The 18,479-nt window shown below is 45.5% G+C and overlaps 1 protein-coding gene across 1 annotated transcript in view; it reads right to left on the bottom strand.

The window, feature by feature from the left end:
- Positions 1-18,479, bottom strand: part of tsga10 (testis specific, 10) — a 156,078-nt gene that overhangs the window by 35,959 nt on the left and 101,640 nt on the right. The window lies entirely within an intron of this gene.

Genomic DNA, 18,479 nt, shown 5'->3' with positions numbered 1-18,479 from the left:
TACTTTCAGAGAGCTTTAAAATTTGTAAAAAATCAACATTAGTCGATAAACGTTACAGCAGAGGTACACAACATGAATTCATAAGAACATAAGAAATAGGAGCAGGAGTATGACATGCAGTCCCTTGAGCCTGCTCCTCCATTCAATATGATCATGGCTGATCTGATCATGGACTCAGCTCCATTTTCCTGCCCGCTCCCCATAACCCATTATCCCCTTATCGTTTAAGAAACTGTCTATTTCTGTCTTAAATTTATTCAATGTCCCAACTTCCACAGCTCTCTGAGGCAGCGAATTCCACAGATTTACAACCCTCAGAAGAAATTCCTTCTCATTTCAGTTTTAAATGGGCGGCCCTATCAGTGAAAACATCCTCTCTGCATCCACCTTGTCAAGCCCCATCATAATCTTATACGTTTTGATAAGATCACCTCTCATTCTTCTAAATTCCAATGAGTAGAGGCCCAACCTCCTCAACCTTTCCTCAGAAGTCAACCCCCTCATCTCCAGAATCAACCGAGTGAACCTTCTCTGAACTGCCTTCAAAGCAAGAATATCCTTTCGTAAATATGGAAACCAAAACCACATGCCGTATTCCAGGTGTGGCCTCACCAATACCCTGTATAACTGTATCAAGGCTTCCCTGCTTTTATACTCCATCCCCTTTGCAATAAAGGCCAAGATTCCATTGGCCTTCCTGATCACTTGCTGTACCTGCATATTAACCTTTTGTGTTTCATGCACAAGTACCCCCAGATCCCACTGTACTGCAGCACTTTGCAATTTTTCTCCATTTAAATAATAACTTGCTCTTTGATTTTTTTCTGTCAAAGTGCATGACCTCACACTTTCCAACATTATACTTCATCTGCCTAATTTTTGCCCACTCACTTAGCCTATGTCCTTTTGCAGATTGTTTTTGCCCTCCTCACACATTGATTTTCCTCCCATCTTTGTATCGTCAGCAAACTTGGCTACGTTACACTCGATCCCTTCTTCCAAGTCGTTAATAGATTGTAAATAGTTGAGGTCCCAGCACTGGTCCCTGCGGCACCTCACTAGTTATTGATTGCCAACCAAAGAATGAACCACTTATCCCGCCTCTCTGTTTTCTGTTAGCCTATCCTTGCTAATATATTACCCCCAGCCCTGTGAACTTTTATCTTGTGCAGTAACCTTTTATGTGGCACCTTGTCAAATGCCTTCTGGAAGTCCAAACACACCACATCCACTGGTTCCCCTTTATCCACCCTGTTCATTGCATCCTCAAAGCATTCCAGCAAATTTTTCAAACATGACTTCCCCTTCATAAATCCATGCCGACTCTGCCTGACCGAATTTTGCTTTTCATAATGTCCTGCTACTGCTTCTTTAATAATGGACTCCAACATTTTCCCAACCACAGATGTTAGGCTAACTGGTCTATGGTTTCCTGCTTTTTGTCTGCCTCCTTTTTTAAATAGTGGCGTTACATTTGCAGTTTTCTAATCTGCTGGGACCTCCCCAGAATCTAGGGAAATTTGGTAAATTACAACAAATGCATCCAATATCCCTGTCGCTCAGGTCCATGGGATTTATCCGCCTTTAGTCCCATTTATCCTCCTTAGTGATTCTATAAGCTGAATGTGGCACAGTGACTCTTTATCAAAGAAGAAGTAAAAACTTGGGCCGAGGTTTTGTGTCACGTCTCCGCCGAATTGTTTATAGATCTGGAACGACGAGAGGAGGAAAGCTTCTCATGGGATGCCATTTTCCAGGCGTGGGTCCCGTCAGGCCAGAGTGCGCCTGCCCAGATGTGGGTGGGCGTATCTACATTTGATCCAGATGAAGATCTCCATCATGGTTTCTGCATTTGCCTAGTTGGAAAGTTGGACACCAGCTGTTAGGCCCTGGCATCCAATGTTCAAAGGTCATCAAGGCATCATGAAAAGAGGAGTGTTTGCAAGCACTTTCAAGTCTGCAGCTTTGCATAGGCACCATGGCCAAAATGTTACATTTTCAGTAGCAAAAAAAATTTATTTAGACAGTTCAATGCCCATCTCTTTGTCCTCCTATAACAGGCCCCAAGTCCTGCTGCAGCAATGCTAAATAGGAGCAATCTCCGGCCGAGGCTGACTGCCTGTCTCTTGTATATTTAATGGGTCTGGATCAGAAATATGGCCAGGGACAGTGTGTATGTCGGGAGCGGCCGGAAATACTGGCCTCTTCATAGATGCGCCCCAACCCTGGGGGGGCGGGGGGTGCATGAATCCTAGCCCAGACTCTCTTAACCACTTTTTGTTGCCCATTTTAAACTTTAGCACTGCTGATCCCCCTGTTGATTTGGGGTTTTTTGCTACTATTCAGAAGGAGATTTATAGTTGGATTTATTTTATATTTATTTATATAGTTGGGAGATTTATACAACTGGCACATAGAAATGCATTCTAAATGTACAGTTTGCAAGCTAGTGTTCCAGCTAAATGGACACCTCTGTCAGTAAAAGGTTTTGGCTATACGTCTCAAGCCAGAACATAGGAGCAGGCCATTCAGCCCCTCAAGCCTGTTCCGCCATTTAATTCGATCACAGCTAAACTGTATTTCAACTCCATTTACCCATCCCTTTGGTCTAGATCCCCTGATAGTCACACCTAACAAAAATCTACCAATTTCAATTGACCCACCTTGTGTGACAGTATAAAGATAGTGGGGGGTGACTTACTTTATTTCACATTTCTAGCAAAAGCATAAAAGAAATCAGAGAAAATAGGAACATAGGAACAAGAGTAGGCCATTCAGCCCCTTTTCAATTGGATCATGGTTGATCTGTACCTCAACTCCACTTACCCACTCTTTAACTTATCATTCTATCGCTCTCAGTCTTGTAAATTTCATTTGACCCTACATCCGCAGCCTTTTGTGCAGCAAGTTCCAGATTGCATACCCTTTGCAGAAAAAAGTGCTTCCTGATTTCACTTCTAAATGGCCTAGCTTCATTTTTAAGATTATACCCCCTTGTTCTGGATTCCCCCATTAGAAGAAATAGTTCTTCTGTATTTACCCTATTGAATCTCTATCATTTAAAAAATCCCAATTAGATCACCCTTCAACCTTCTTAACAAAGCATACAAGCCAAGTTCATGCAAGTGCAGCAAAGGTTCACCAGATTGATTCCCGGGATGGCAGGACTGACATATGAAGAAAGACTGAATCGGCTAGGCTTATATTCACTGGAATTTAGAAGAATGAGAGGGGATCTCAGAGAAACATATAAAGTTCTGACGGAATTGGACAGGTTAGATGCAGGAAGAATGTTCCCGATGTTGGGGAAGTCCAGAACCAGGGGTCACAGTCCAAGGGTAAGGGGTAAGCCATTTAGGACCGAGATGAGGAGAAACTTCTTCACTCAGAGAATTGTGAACCTGTGGCATTCTCTACCAGAGAAAGTTGTTGAGGCCAGTTCTTTAGATATATTCAAAAGGAAGTTAAGTGTGGCCCTTATGGCTAAAGGGATCAAGGGGTATGGATAGAAAGCAGGAATGGGGTACTAAAGTTGCAAAAATGATCAGCCATGATCATATTGAATGGTGGTGCAGCCTCAAAGGGCCAAATGGCCTGCTCCTGCACCTATTTTCTATGTAAGCTGTCCTCATAATTTAATCCTTTCAACATGGTATCATTTTGGTGAATCGTCATTATATACCACTCCCTACCCCCAGTGTACCAGAGTAGCTTTTGTGATTTATCTGCATGAACAGCTGAATCCCTTTGCTCCTTCACAGCTCTCATCTCTTCACCATCAAGAAAATATTCTCATTTGTCTTACTCGGATCAAAGTAGATGACTTCACACTCCCCCACAATGAACCAGTTTCAATGGTTTGCCTACTCATTTAGTTTGTCGATGTCCCTTTGTAACATTCCACTCCCATCTACACAACTTACTATGCCTCCTAACTTAGAGTCATCTGCAAACTTGGATACACAATTCTCTATTCCTTCATCCAAATCATTATTTTTTATGATGAAAAGCAGAGGCTCTAGTACAGATCCCTGGGGAATGGTACCAGAGTCGCAGCTTTTCCACCTGAACACCACATATCACATCCAGGATATCAGAGAACATTCCCTTTACCTCTACTCTCTGTCTCCTATATCCCAACCAATTACCAACCCAAGTCAAAAGGTTACCTCCAATTCCACACGCTTTCATTTTGCCTCTTTTGCGGCAGGCATTCCACCTTGCCAAAAACCGCCTCAAAAAGTTCAACTTCATTAATCGCACGCAACATATTCTTCACAAATCCATTGCTAGGTCTCTTTGATCAACGCACTGTACTGACTTTGAACTCAATTTTCCCCATTCACTTGCACCATTTTTTTTGGCGCACACTGCTTTTTTTGGCATTTTCTTTTCAAAGTTTCCCCCTGCAAACTGCGTCGGCGTAAATGACTTGTGATTTTTCTAGGCCAGTTTTTTTTTAAAAACTGAGGCTCCCTCATGTCTGTGCCGGTTTTTTCAATTGTTCACAGTTTGGCCAACATTTTTTTCGCTAAGGTTGGCATATCTGGCCACTTCCGAAAGCTTTCTGGTGAGTTAAGAAAACCAGCACACATTCACAAATCTGCGCTGAAAGACGCCATTGTTTTTAAATCGAAGATTTTGGAGGGAGTCAAGAACAGTCAAAATCAATAATAAAGTTCAACTTTTTACCACCTGTCAACGTAGAAGTGTAAATTTGTTGGATTTCAGAAGTTCTCCCATTTTTTAAACTCACTCATGCCACTAGCGAACGTTTTGAAGCTGGGCTGGAGGGTCGTAGGTTTGGCCGGACACAGGGGCTCGACTACAAAACAATCTGTGGGGGGAGGGGGAAAGGATAGATAGAGAGAGAGAGATAGAGAGAGAGAGAGAGAGAGAGAGAGAGAGAGAGAGAGAGAGAGAGAGAGAGAGAGAGAGAGAGAGAGAGAGAGGGAGAGAGAACGAGGTGCCGATCGGAAGGCTTGGAGCCCAGGGAGGGGGAGGGAGAGAGCAAAATCACAAGACTCCAATTAAGGTGGGGGGAGGGGAGGGGGGGGGGGGAAAAGAGAGAAGTCATAAGACCTTTGGGTGTGTTCTATCCATACAGACCTGGAGAGATACAACTGCGAACCTGTGCTGCCTGCTTTCCTGATGTTTTGAGCTTCTTTCAAAGGTTACATTTAAGTATGGGGCCAATACTGACAATGCCATATCTTGTGCGAGCCTTCATAGTGCTATGTAGGGGACAACTGATTCGACTTCATCGCATCAGGAACATCAGAGCCCATAGAGTGCTGGGCAGGAGGCCTTACCCGCCTCGGGTATATCGAGACAGGCATTCGTATCTCCACCTGAGTGATGCAGACTGTGTCAGAAGGCTGCATTTCCACAAATAATTGTAAATGAGATCTGTGAGTTGGTCAAAGCAGGCCTGCAACCTAGAAGCATCAGGAGGATTCTTTGTTCGTTGAAGTGAAGGTTACAGCTGCACTTTCATTCTATGCCTCCAGATTGTTTCAAACTACAACTGGGGATTGTGTGTGCCATCTCAACATGCAATACATGTCTGCATTTGCCAGGTGACGGCTGCACTGTATGCGCGGAGGAATGACTTCATAAAGTTCCCCATGACCGCTCAAGCAATCCATGACAGGGCTGTGGGCTTCTCCAGGATTGCTGGCTTCCCAAAGGTACAGGGCTGCAATGATTGTACCCGCATCTCCTTGCGAGCACCTTTGGAGGATTCCGAGATGTAAAGGTACATGAAAACGCTTCCACTCCATTAATATGCAGCTCGTGTGTGACTACGTGCATCATTTGTCAGTCATGCAAGATACCCTGGCAGCACCCATGATGCGTTCATCCTACGCGACAGCATTATATCTGCCATATTTCAGCAGCAGCCAGATTGGCAGAGCTGGCTACTGGAAGACAAAGGGTACAGCTTCGCCATCTGGCTCACGATGCCCCTAGGCGTAACCCGGATGGAAGCTGACCGTCAATACAACATGTCGCACATTGCGACGCGCAGCATCATCGAGAGGACCATTGGCATATTGAAAGAGCATTTCCGATGCTTGGACCATTCCAGAGGCTACTTGCTGTACTCCCCTGAGATTGTCGGTCAGTTCACTGTTGGGTGCTGCATGCTTCGTAACTTAGCCATCATGAGGCAGCAGCACCTGGTAGTGGAAGACTCACCTGCGGTGAGAGTGGCTGATGATAATGATGCCGAAGATATCATGTGGCGAGCAGTAGGAGGAGGAGGAGGACGACGAGGATGAGGAAGCCATGCAAGTGCCTGAGGCCGGAGCACGATGGCGGAGGAGGGCGGGCCATCGTGCCCCTTTAACTATTGCTCGAGCCTTGTGCCAGCAGTTTATCCGTGAACGCTTTACTGATGCCTGAGAGCTCAGCGACAACTATTCCACATGCACATGTTTACTGTTTGGAGCTGTTCCATAATGTTGCGTTGTGTTAATGGAACATGATTCAGTTTTAATGTAAAATATATTTTATTCAAAAGTTTACAATGTGTTAAACTTAACTTTAATAAAATTATTCTTGTATCAATCTTTACTTTAATATCACACTTTAAGATCACTTATAAACTTGTAAATTTATATAACTTACAAAAAACTTCTGATTTGAGAACAGTTACAACAGTAACAATAATAACAAGAGCAACAGCAAAGAAAGGCTTCGCCCATCACTCATCTCCCTTAATCTAAGACCACCCGCTGCTCTTGGTCTTAGATACTCCACCACCCCTGCCCACAGGCAGTGGCTCAGTGTTTCTGGGCTTGATACCAAGCTTATTCTTTCCAACATCTCGGGTACTGCGCACCTCTTGAAGGTGGGGGTTGTCGGCGTCAGGCGGCAAGTTAGAGGGCCCAGGCGGCAAGTTAGAGGGCCTGCCTTTGGACTCTTCAGAGGTCAGTGTGGGGATTGGAGTGGGAGTGACAGTTGATTCTGTCAATGGACATGGTGTCTGGGTGTGTTTCCTTATTGCAGCAGCTAACTCCAACATGCCATCCCTCATGCACCCTGACAGTATCTCAATGACCTGCAACATTCCCTCCCTCATGTTGAGCAAAACTGTCTGAACTACCTGCAATACTCCCTCCCTCATGGTCAGGAACGTGGTTTGCACTACCTCTGACATTCCCTCCCTTATGGCCACTATTTCCTCACTGGTGATCCCGGATATCGTTCCCATTTCTCGTGTCATCGCTGTTACTTCTCCCGACAGTCCCGCTACCTCATCACTCACCCCACTGATGGCGTCCAGGAGTGATCGGGTAAGGTCAATGTTCTCCGCACTCAATGACATCATCTGAACCACATCTGTTAGATACTGCACCTCAGGAGGGCGTGGTCGATCTTCCTTCCTCTTCTCCCCACGGGCGTGGCTTGCACCCCACCACTGGGACCTGCAGCCTGGGATGGTGGGACCCTGGGTGTGCCTTGCTGCACCACACCACTGGGACCCGCAACCTCGGAAGGTGGGACCCTGGGTGTGCCTTGCTGCACCACACCACTGGGACAAGCAACCTCGGAAGGTGGGGCTCTGGGTGTGCCTCGCTGCACCACACCACTGGGATCTGCAACCTCGGAAGGTGTGAAACGATGGAATATCCCACCAACACTCAAACCACTAGTCATGGAAAGGGTGGCACCTCCATGAACAGCACCTCCTCCAAAGTCAGTCCAACAGTGGAGCTTCATCCAGCTCCATCCCCTCCCCCTCACCCCCATGTTCTTGGTCTGGAGGGTTGGATTGGAAGATGTTCTCCTCTTCAGGTTCATCCTCATCTGAATCATCTTCTGCATTGTCAGGGTTGGCCTCAAGTTTTGCAAAAGATAACAGAACAGTCAAATGGTTAGGAGCAGAGGAGGGGGCAAGGTGGGTGGCATGAGTAGACTCACACATCGCAGGCTGATTTGAAGGACCATGATGAATTTACAGGACTTACCCTCTCCTTCAAGTGTGGGCCCAGCTTGTGCAGCACTGATTGTTTTTTTTCAGGCAGGACCCATCAAAGCAGCAACCCTCTCTTCCAAGGGTGTCAGTGGGTGCAGATTTGCTGGGCCTGTACGATGTTCTTTCCCTTTTATTATGTGCCACCTTCCTCTGCAAAGATGAAAATGCAACTTTTTAAAGAGAGTGTGACATATACAGCTGGTCACATTTACAATTGCAATTCAATTGAATAAATGAAAATATTACTTACATTAACTACTTGACCAAGATCCTGCCATTTCTTTTTACACTGGCCTTCAGATTTCGTGGTGGTCACCACTGCGCAGTAATCTTCTGCAACTTGGTTCCAGCGTTTCTTCATTTCTTTGGGTGGAACTTTTACGTGACCTCTGCTGGTGTCCAGCTCCTGCCATCTGTTCTCAATCACAGCAACTAGTGCCTCCAATTTCTTCCTGTGAGAAATTCTTGGTCCTTGCACTGCGTTGCATCTTGTATTGCTCCAGCTGCGATTTTCCCAATGCTCTCACACAGCTCTCCTTCTCACACACACAACTGTCTCTTTTAAAATGGCCGATTACCAAATCCGAGCTGTACTGAGCATGCGCGTCCATTGGAACGACGTCAAAAATGTAACTTTTTTTCCCGCGCATGCACAGAAGGTGCGACCTTGTTTTTCGGCGCAGACAGCAGACTCCACCCCCCGAGGTGACTAGACACGCTGCACGGCGCCAAATTCAAGTTATATATCGGGGAAACATTGGCATTTCTGGCAACACGCTAGAAAACGGGCTTGGGGAAAATTGAGCCTTTTATCTGTATTTGGCGATTCTAAAGGCCAATTTCCAACTTGCCCCCGTCATAAATTCAGTGTATTTCAAATTATTAAAATGGATGTTCGTTTCCATACTGCTGTCTAAAAATATTAAATAAGCAATGTTGTACGCCAGGCGCTATGCTCGATTGCTAGAAGGATACTCTCTGCCTTTTCTGCTCACAGCTTTTATCATGTTACTATGACTTCACAACAACATCTTGCACTCATAGTGTCTTTAATGTAGAAAAATATCCCAAGGCACTTCACAGAAGTGTTAGCAGACAAAAATAGACACCAAGCCAAAGGAGGAGATATTAGGAGATGTGGCCAAAAGCTTGGTCAAAGAGTTTTAAGCAGAGACTTAAAAGAGAAGTGGGAGGAGGAGATGCAGAGAGGTTGCAGGAGAGAATTCCAAAGTTTAGGGCTTAAAGCATAGCTGCCGATGGTGGGGTGGAAAGAGTGGGGGGGGGGGGTGGAGGAAGGGAATGCACAAGATGCCAGTGGAATGCAGCGTTCTGAGGGGGGGTTATAGGGTCGGGAAGATTACAGAGCTATGGCGAGGCCATGAAAGGATTGGAACACTATTGTTGCAGCTGGTTTATATTGTCATATGTTTCATAACATCGGAACTATAACCAAACATAAGGACACCATTACAAATGAGAACCAATGAAAACAAGACATTTTCTTGGGAGCCAACTGGGACTATTATTTTTTGTTATATCACTGGTCACTCTCCTGTGGTGTTGCACACAGAGGCGAGGTAATGTCCACTTTCGCTGGGAGTGGAAATTGGTGGTGCGGTTCAATAGCCCATCATACACCCTTCCCAATTTTCCATGCAATTGAAGTCAATGAAAATGAAAATCGGGTGGAGTGTATAACGGGTGGCCGATCCACTACTACCCATTTTTCTACCCCTGCTGTAAATGAAAACTACCCCCAGGGAGTCGTCCAAGTTTACTGTTCATATTATGCAGAGCTAGTGGGTGAGAGGATAACTGGAACAAGGTGGATGCGGCAAATTGGAGGTGTGAAGAAATAAAGGAGGAGAGGAGCAATGGGATGGAGGGATAAAGGAGGGGAGCAGGATGAGAAACAAAGAGCGGGGATGGAGACTGGAGGAGAAAGCAGAGTGGGAGAGGATTAAGTGAGGGGGAAGCAAATGCAGGGAATCTGCTTCGGTTAGGAAGAGCAGGGGTGGGGGGGGGGTGGGGATATGGGGGGGCGTTGTTGGGGCAACCCGAAAAACATCTCGTGCAATGTGCACTGAAAGCATCTTGGGGGGTGGGCGAAGAACATGTCAGAGTAAAGCGGGGAGCGAGGGGTTGTTAGATGGGGTGAGGCTAATTCTCGGTGAGGGGCCAGCCTGACCAACAGTCGCCTTTCGAACATGGATTGCCAAGAGAGTCTTAGAAGTAGTCAATATCAGCCCGAAGCATCTTCGAGCGAGTGCAGACATTGCTGGACAGCAAAGCATGATATCAGAGAGCAGGGGTCTGATTTTGGTTGGGGTGACCAGCGCAAACTGAACACGAATGGCAGAGCAAAAGAAAAGTTGACTTTGGATGGGGTGGCCAGTGTAAATAGAGCAAGCAGGTTTGGACAGTGGGAGGAGGGGGATGACTTTGGCAGAGGCAGGCAGAGTTCAGCAAGGTAGTCAGTAAAAATACTAAGGGTTAGAACCTCCACTTTTTTTGCATGCTGAACGCCCATTTTACTGCTGAAATGACATAACGCCCAGATATCGCCCATTTAGCCACAAAATGGAAACTGACGCGCATTTTTCAGAAACTTATCGCCGAGCATTAATTTCCCCAAGTCTTAACGCGGGGGAAAAATAATATCGCATGCAAACTTTTTGGGCAGAATCATCAGGATGGACGACCTTGTCATGTATCTTACATTATTATATATAATTGTATCCTAACATGCTATACATGACTGTAATAAGATATGACCTGTAACCACCAGCATACCTTACCACCAGGGGTGCACTTGCAAGAGACAGGTATATAAGGACAGGTCTCAGGCAAGTACAGCATTCCAGAGCTGTGAAATAAAGGTGCAGGTCCAGAGTGAACTTGACTTCACTACATGCCTCGTGTGAATCTGTACTGAGGGGACAGGACTTTACAGTGGTAGGCCTGTGAGTCAAGAAATCCAAGTGCCTGTTTCTTGCATTGTACTTTTCATCTGATCCGTTGTTCGCCATTCTGTGGATCCTGTAATCCCATCCTCGTTGCCACTGTAAAGTCTTGTCCCCTCAGTACAGATTCACACGAGGCATAGAAACATAGAAACATAGAAAATAGGTGCAGGAGTAGGCCATTCGGCCCTTCTAGCCTGCACCGCCATTCAATGAGTTCATGGCTGAACATGCAACTTCAGTACCCCATTCCTGCTTTCTCACCATACCCCTTGATTCCCCTAGTAGTAAGGACTTCATCTAACTCCTTTTTGAATATATTTAGTGATTTGGCCTCAACAACTTTCTGTGGTAGAGAATTCCATAGGTTCACCACTCTCTGGGTGAAGAAATTCCTCCTCATCTCGGTCCTAAATGGCTTCCCCCTTATCCTTAGACTGTGTCCCCTGGTTCTGGACTTCCCCAATATTGGGAACATTCTTCCTGCATCTAACCTGTCTAACCCCGTCAGAATTTTAAACGTTTCTATGAGGTCCCCTCTCATTCTTCTGAACTCCAGTGAATACAAGCCCAGTTGATCCAGTCTTTCTTGATAGGTCAGTCCCGCCATCCCGGGAATCAGTCTGGTGAACCTTCGCTGCACTCCCTCAATAGCAAGAATGTCCTTCCTCAGGTTAGGAGACCAAAACTGTACACAATACTCCAGGTGTGGCCTCACCAAGGCCCTGTACAATTGTAGCAACACCTCCCTGCCCCTGTACTCAAATCCCCTCGCTATGAAGGCCAACATGCCATTTGCTTTCTTAACCGCCTGCTGTACCTGCATGCCAACCTTCAATGACTGATGTACCATGACACCCAGGTCTCTTTGCACCTCCCCTTTTCCTAATCTGTCACCATTCAGATAATAGTCTGTCTCTCTCTTTTTACCACCAAAATGGATAACCTCACATTTATCCACATTATACTTCATCTGCCATGCATTTGCCCACTCACCTAACCTATCCAAGTCGCTCTGCAGCCTCATAGCATACTCCTCGCAGCTCACACTGCCACCCAACTTAGTGTCATCCGCAAATTTGGAGATACTACATTTAATCCCCTCGTCTAAATCATTAATGTACAGTGTAAACAGCTGGGGCCCCAGCACAGAACCTTGCGGTACCCCACTAGTCACTGCCTGCCATTCTGAAAAGTCCCCATTTACTCCTACTCTTTGCTTCCTGTCTGACAACCAGTTCTCAATCCATGTCAGCACACTACCCCCAATCCCATGTGCTTTAACTTTGCACATTAATCTCTTGTGTGGGACCTTGTCGAAAGCCTTCTGAAAGTCCAAATATACCACATCAACTGGTTCTCCCTTGTCCACTCTACTGGAAACATCCTCAAAAAATTCCAGAAGATTTGTCAAGCATGATTTCCCTTTCACAAATCCATGCTGACTTGGACCTATCATATTACCTCTTTCCAAATGCACTGCTATGACATCCTTAATAATTGATTCCATCATTTTACCCACCACCGATGTCAGGCTGACCGGTCTGTAATTCCCTGTTTTCTCTCTCCCTCCTTTTTTAAAAAGTGGGGTTACATTGGCTACCCTCCACTCCATAGGAACTGATCCAGAGTCAATGGAATGTTGGAAAATGACTGTCAATGCATCCGCTATTTCCAAGGCCACCTCCTTAAGTACTCTGGGATGCAGTCCATCAGGCCCTGGGGATTTATCGGCCTTCAATCCCATCAATTTCCCCAACACAATTTCCCAACTAATAAGGATTTCCCTCAGTTCCTCCTCCTTACTAGACCCTCCGACCCCTTTTATATCAAGGTCACTCTGGACCTGCACCTTTATTTCACAGCTCTGGAATGCTGCACTTGCCTGAGACCTGTCCTTATATACCTGTCTCTTGCAAGTGCACCCCTGGTGGTAAGGTATGCTGGTGGTTACAGGTCATATCTTATTACAGTCATGTATAGCATGTTTGGATACAGTTATATATAATAATGTAAGATACATGACAGACCTGACCACCCAATGGTGGGCGTCACCTTGGCAACAGTTAAAGTTTAAGTTGACTGAAGTTAAGTGTCATTATACTCTTTGATGTTAAGGAATCACCAGTGTGTAACGGTGCAGCTATCTGAACCAATGCGCAACAAGGTTTTGTTAAATAAAAAACATTTAAACCGAATATTTGTCTGAAATATCAGTATTTCTGTAAAAATCAACCCTCCTCACTCCCCCTCCCCCCCATTTCTCCTCCCCACCTCTACCCCTTCCCCTCCTGACTCCAAGCCACCTGGCCGAGGAGCTCCTCAGGCGATGCTTCATTTGGGGTGGGGTGGGGGGGGGGCACGATGATGGCCGAAACACTACTTGGACGGATACGGGAGAGGACGGTCCCAAGGTGGGAATGTGCTCTGAGCCAGAGCCAAAAGAGAAACATAGAAACATAGAAAATAGGTGCAGGAGTAGGCCATTTGGCTGATCATTCCCTCAGTACCCCTTTCCTGCTTTCTCTCCATACCCCTTGATCCCCTTAGCCATAAGGGCCATATCTAACTCCCTCTTGAATATATCCAATGAACTGGCATCAACAACTCTCTGTGGCAGGGAATTCCACAGGTTAACAACTCTGAGTGAAGAAGTTTCTCCTCATCTCAGTCCTAAATGGCCTACCCCGTTATCCTAAGACTGTGACCCCTGGTTCTGGACTTCCCCAACATCGGGAACATTCTACCTGCATCTAACCTGTCCCATCAGAATATTGTATGTTTCTATGAGATCCCCTCTCATCCTTCTAAACTCCAAAGTATAAAGGCCCAGTTGATCCAGTCTCTCCTCATATGTCAGTCCTGCCATCCCTGGAATCAGTCTGGTGAACCTTCGCTGCACTCCCTCAATAACAAAAACGTCCTTCCTCAGATTAGGAGACCAAAACTGAACACAATATTCCAGGTGAGGCCTCACCAAGGCCCTGTACAACTGCAGTAAGACCTCACTGCTCCTATACTCACATGTCCTAGCTATGAAGGCCAACATACCACTTGCCTTCTTCACCGCCTGCTGTACCTGTATGCCAACTTTCAATGACTGATGAACCATGACACCCAGGTCTCGTTGCACCTCCTCTTTTCCTAATCTGCCGCCTTTCAGATAATATTCTGCCTTCACGTTTTTGCCATCAAAGTGGATAGCCTCACATTTATCCACATTATACTGCATCTGCCATGCATTTGCCCACTCACCTAACCTGTCCAAGTCACCCTGCAGCCTCTTAGCGTCCCCCTCACAGTTCACACCGCCACCTAGTTTAGTGTCATCTGCAAACTTGGAGATATTACACTCAATTCCTTCATCCAAATCATTGATGTATATTGTAAAGAGCTGGGGTCCCAGCACTGAGCCCTGCGGCACTCCACTAGTCACTGCCTGCCATTCTGAAAAGGACCCGTTTATCCCGACTCTCTGCTTCCTGTCTGCCAACCAGTTCTCTATCTACGTCAGTATATTACCCCAATACCATGTGCTTTGATTTTGCACACCAATCTCTTGTGTGGGACCTTGTCAAAAGCCTTTTGAAAGTCCAAATACATCACATCCACTGGTTCTCCCTTGTCCACTCTACTAGTTACATCCTCAAAAATTTCCAGAAGATTTGTCAAGCATGATTTCCCTTTCATAAATCCATGCTGACTTGGACTGATCCTGTCACTGCTTTCCAAATGCGCTGCTATTTCATCCTTAATAATTGATTCCAACATTTTCCCCACCACTGATGTCAGGCTAATCAGTCTATAATTACCTGCTTTCTCTCTCCCTCCCTTTTTAAAAAGTGGTGTTACATTAGCTAGCCTCGAGTCCATAGGAACCGATCCCGAGTCGATAGACTGTTGGAAAATAATCATCAATGCATCCACTATTTCTAGGGCCACTTCCTTAAGTACTCTGGGATGCAGACTATCAGGCCCCGGGGATTTATCGGCCTTCAATCCCATCAATTTCCCGCCTAATAAGGATATCCTTCAGTTCCTCCTTCTCACTATACCCTCGGTCCCCTAGTACTTCCGGAACGTTATTTGCGTCTTCCTTCGTGAAGACAGAACCAAAGTATTTGTTCAATTGGTCTGCCATTTCTTTGTTCCCCATTATAGATGTTGCTGCTGGCTCTCATGTGTGGTTGGCAATGGAGGTGTAGCACCATGCTCCGGGATCACTGGGAGCCCTCTGCCACCATTGTTCCTGGCAACCAGCTCCAGGACCTCCACCATCCCTTCTAGGTTATATTTTATTTGTTGAATAAAAACTCGGTGCCAACTATGTTCTTGGTGCTTAGTAGGCTTTTTGCTGCTGGTGAATCTCCCTCGTGCCTCCCACAACAGCCAAACAAGCACACACCACAGCCACACACGCTTGCAGTCCCTCTCAGCTCCCTCTGTCTCAGTCTCCACTTCTGCGCATGTCATGATTACCCTTGACCTTCTGAATCACAGGAATTAAGCATTGCAATGCCATTGCTAAGGACGGTGACACTTTACGGCAGAAGGTCAGCGAGATTTAATGCTACCGCCCATTTCATATCGCTCACGGTAACACCCATTTTTAAAAATGGATACTAGGTGCTTTGAGAATGGGCGAGGAGCCAGCAATCTGAAAACCCTTTTTTTAACCACCCACGCCAAAAGTGGAAAATCTAGCCCTAAATGATTAAAGTTACAAGTGATCAAAAATAATTACATAATCCATAATTAGTACAATTACACTTCAATACATATTCAGACAGCTTAAATATTGCTGCAGAGCCATCCTGTGCCAGAGTATGGAACTGCAATCAAACTTAAACAACCAGTATACAGAAGCAACTAATGCTTTAGTACCACCTAATGTTGCATGTTAATAACATTGAAAATACCTAGTGCAGCATCACCAACAGGTGTAACAGGTATTTCAGCTACTATTGGACACCTAGACCTAGAAATTTGTTGGCGGCACAGCCATTTTCTAGGAGCTAAACGGGAGCCACAGTCTCCAATATGACATGCCAGATGCGCATGCATTACGAGCTGCAAGTGCTCCGCCCACCATATTGGTACAGCAGAAAAAAAATTGCCACCCAGGGCCTGCACCTTAAACAGGTGTTCGACCTTTTGCACATGCGAATAAGGCACCAGCTGCATTCAGTCAAAACCAGGTCTATAAGCGGCCCAACAGTGGTCCTTAAAGGGTAGCCTCTACTAAAAGGGTAAATGTTAAAAATACTTACCTGAATGTGGAGTTGCAAGGAGCAGAGTGCTCCTGATTGCTGCCTCTCCCGATCCCCTTTAAGGACTTACCAGTGACGCAGCAGCCCGATCATCGAGGCCTCTTCTCCACTGAGCTGGCTGGCGATCCCTTTTATATGTCCGTAGCTCACTGGTTTGACAATACTGAGGCCTGAGGCTCAATATTAGGTGCACCTCTGGTCTATCCGCTGAGGGGTAGGGATTGTTCCCTGAGCATCCGATTTAATCTCTTTGGGAAAGTTAGCATCGGGATTTTTCATTTATTTTGAAATTAAATGTTGTGATCCACCCAGCAATTTTAATAGATAATTATAAACCATAATAACAGAGTTATTTTGAAAAAAAAATGACCGTGAGCACTGAGATTTTGCAACTTTATTCTTCAAAGTTTTAATGCTTTTAGTGCTATAGAAATGATGCCCAAGATGTTTTTTTTTCACATGATCAGCCTGGGCTTGCAAGAGGAAGGAAAGCAACAGATGGAGCGTTGGGTGGGGAGTTTGACTGGGGCGGTACACCTGTCACACTTTAACGCAGGTGTCCTAAGGCGAGCTCAGGGAGGACAGAACCTCCCGTGGAGCAGAAGATGGGGGGGTGGGCGGGATGCTGAGGACATGCAACAGTCTGATGTGAAAAACAAACTAACAATGATGTGGAAGCAAAATGATCATGTGCTCAATATGTTTTTATTTTTCCACAGTTCTCCAGTAGAGCAATTTACACTATATTGTACTCTGCTGATACACACATTGTTTAAGGGTTAAGATATGTACCATCAAACTCCAATACAGTGTTAATTAACCAGATTGAGAAGTGTGAGAAACTAATTATGCATTCCAGGAAGAGCTACATTTAGATTAAGAGAGTTATTTTTGATTTTGTCTTACCAACAGGGAGTTCAGGCTACCAATAGTGTGTATCTGAAATTTGTACCAGTAGTGTATATCTGGACACTGTACACGATTTTCCGACCATAAATTGAAATAGTTGTAAAATTGTGCTCAGTATGTGCCCACATTTATAATATGCACTTCTGGCAAGCAATCCTCCCACCAATAGTGCAGAAGACGGAAGATTTCAGGCCATAAATCCTCAGCACTGCTCTGTTAGCCAAAGTGTGAATGCCTGGGCGCTGGTGACCTCGTGATTTTGACAGAGAATCTGCGAGTCAGGATGGGGCCACATCATTTACCTATGTTGGGTGGGTTTCTGTGACATTACGGATGCATCTTGGACAGCTGCTGGCGGGAGGGAGCAGTAAAGGGAAGGAAAAGGCAGCAGTGGCAAGGCACTTGTTTGGCAGCTGGCATAACCGGCTGAGAATTTTTCTTTCCATTCGGGCCCCTTTATAGGCTGCACAAGGTTACTCGTTGATATGGAATTTTTATTGGGTGCCCAAGCCAGGATCCAAGCCCAAACCTCTGGGTGGGCCACACTTCTGCCGTTGAAATGATCTGTCCTTGTCTAGGTCATTTGGCAGCAGTGAGGGAGGCCAGGGTCCAGAAAATTCAGAGACTCCTCCCCCCTCCTCTCGCTGATGCCAAGGGATTCTTTTGAGGTGTTTGGAAATTCTGCCTGACCCCAGGCCTCTGCACAAATTTGTAACCAGCGGGAGCTTAAGGGAGGACCCAGCATTTCCGGGTCTCTCCACTGGGTCTCCTTCACCCAATTTGAGTCAGAACTGTTGGGAGCCTTGGATTTTTGGCCACTTACCCCTCGAGTCGTTTTGCTTTCTGAGCTGGAGCACTGGGCTTTTATATTTCTGAATTATTTTTTCCCATAAACTTATTTTGATTTTCCTTTTGTCTTTTTAACATCATGGGATAAAAATTATTGTCGGCAATATAATCCGAGGAACGCTTAACACACTCATATCAAATTCCTCTCTCCAGCAGTTTAACAGAGCAACTAACCTGTTTGGTTAAGGCTTAGCACCTCGGTTAAACTTGGAGAGAGCAATTTGTTACACAGTATTGATAGGATAACACCACTGACAATTTATATCTATACAGTAGCATTTTAAGCATGGCCACCTCCCTGGAACTTCTCTTTACATATTAGGGCTGTTTGTATTTGAATTTGTGGAAACTTTCACAAAACTGATTAGAAGCACATAAATAGTTGAAGTTAGTAAATGTTTGTGGTGCTACACATTATAAAATGAAGTGTTCCCAATTTTAGCCATCTGTCCTTGATTTTTCTATGGCCTTTGCTCCCAATTTTAAAGTTTGCCGGTTGTGAGG

The sequence above is a fragment of the Pristiophorus japonicus genome, chromosome 10, assembly GCF_044704955.1.
Source record: "Pristiophorus japonicus isolate sPriJap1 chromosome 10, sPriJap1.hap1, whole genome shotgun sequence".
NCBI classification, from domain to species: domain Eukaryota; kingdom Metazoa; phylum Chordata; class Chondrichthyes; family Pristiophoridae; genus Pristiophorus; species Pristiophorus japonicus.
Note: the sequence above shows the minus strand (reverse complement) of the source record. Positions and strands in the feature narration are given on the sequence as shown.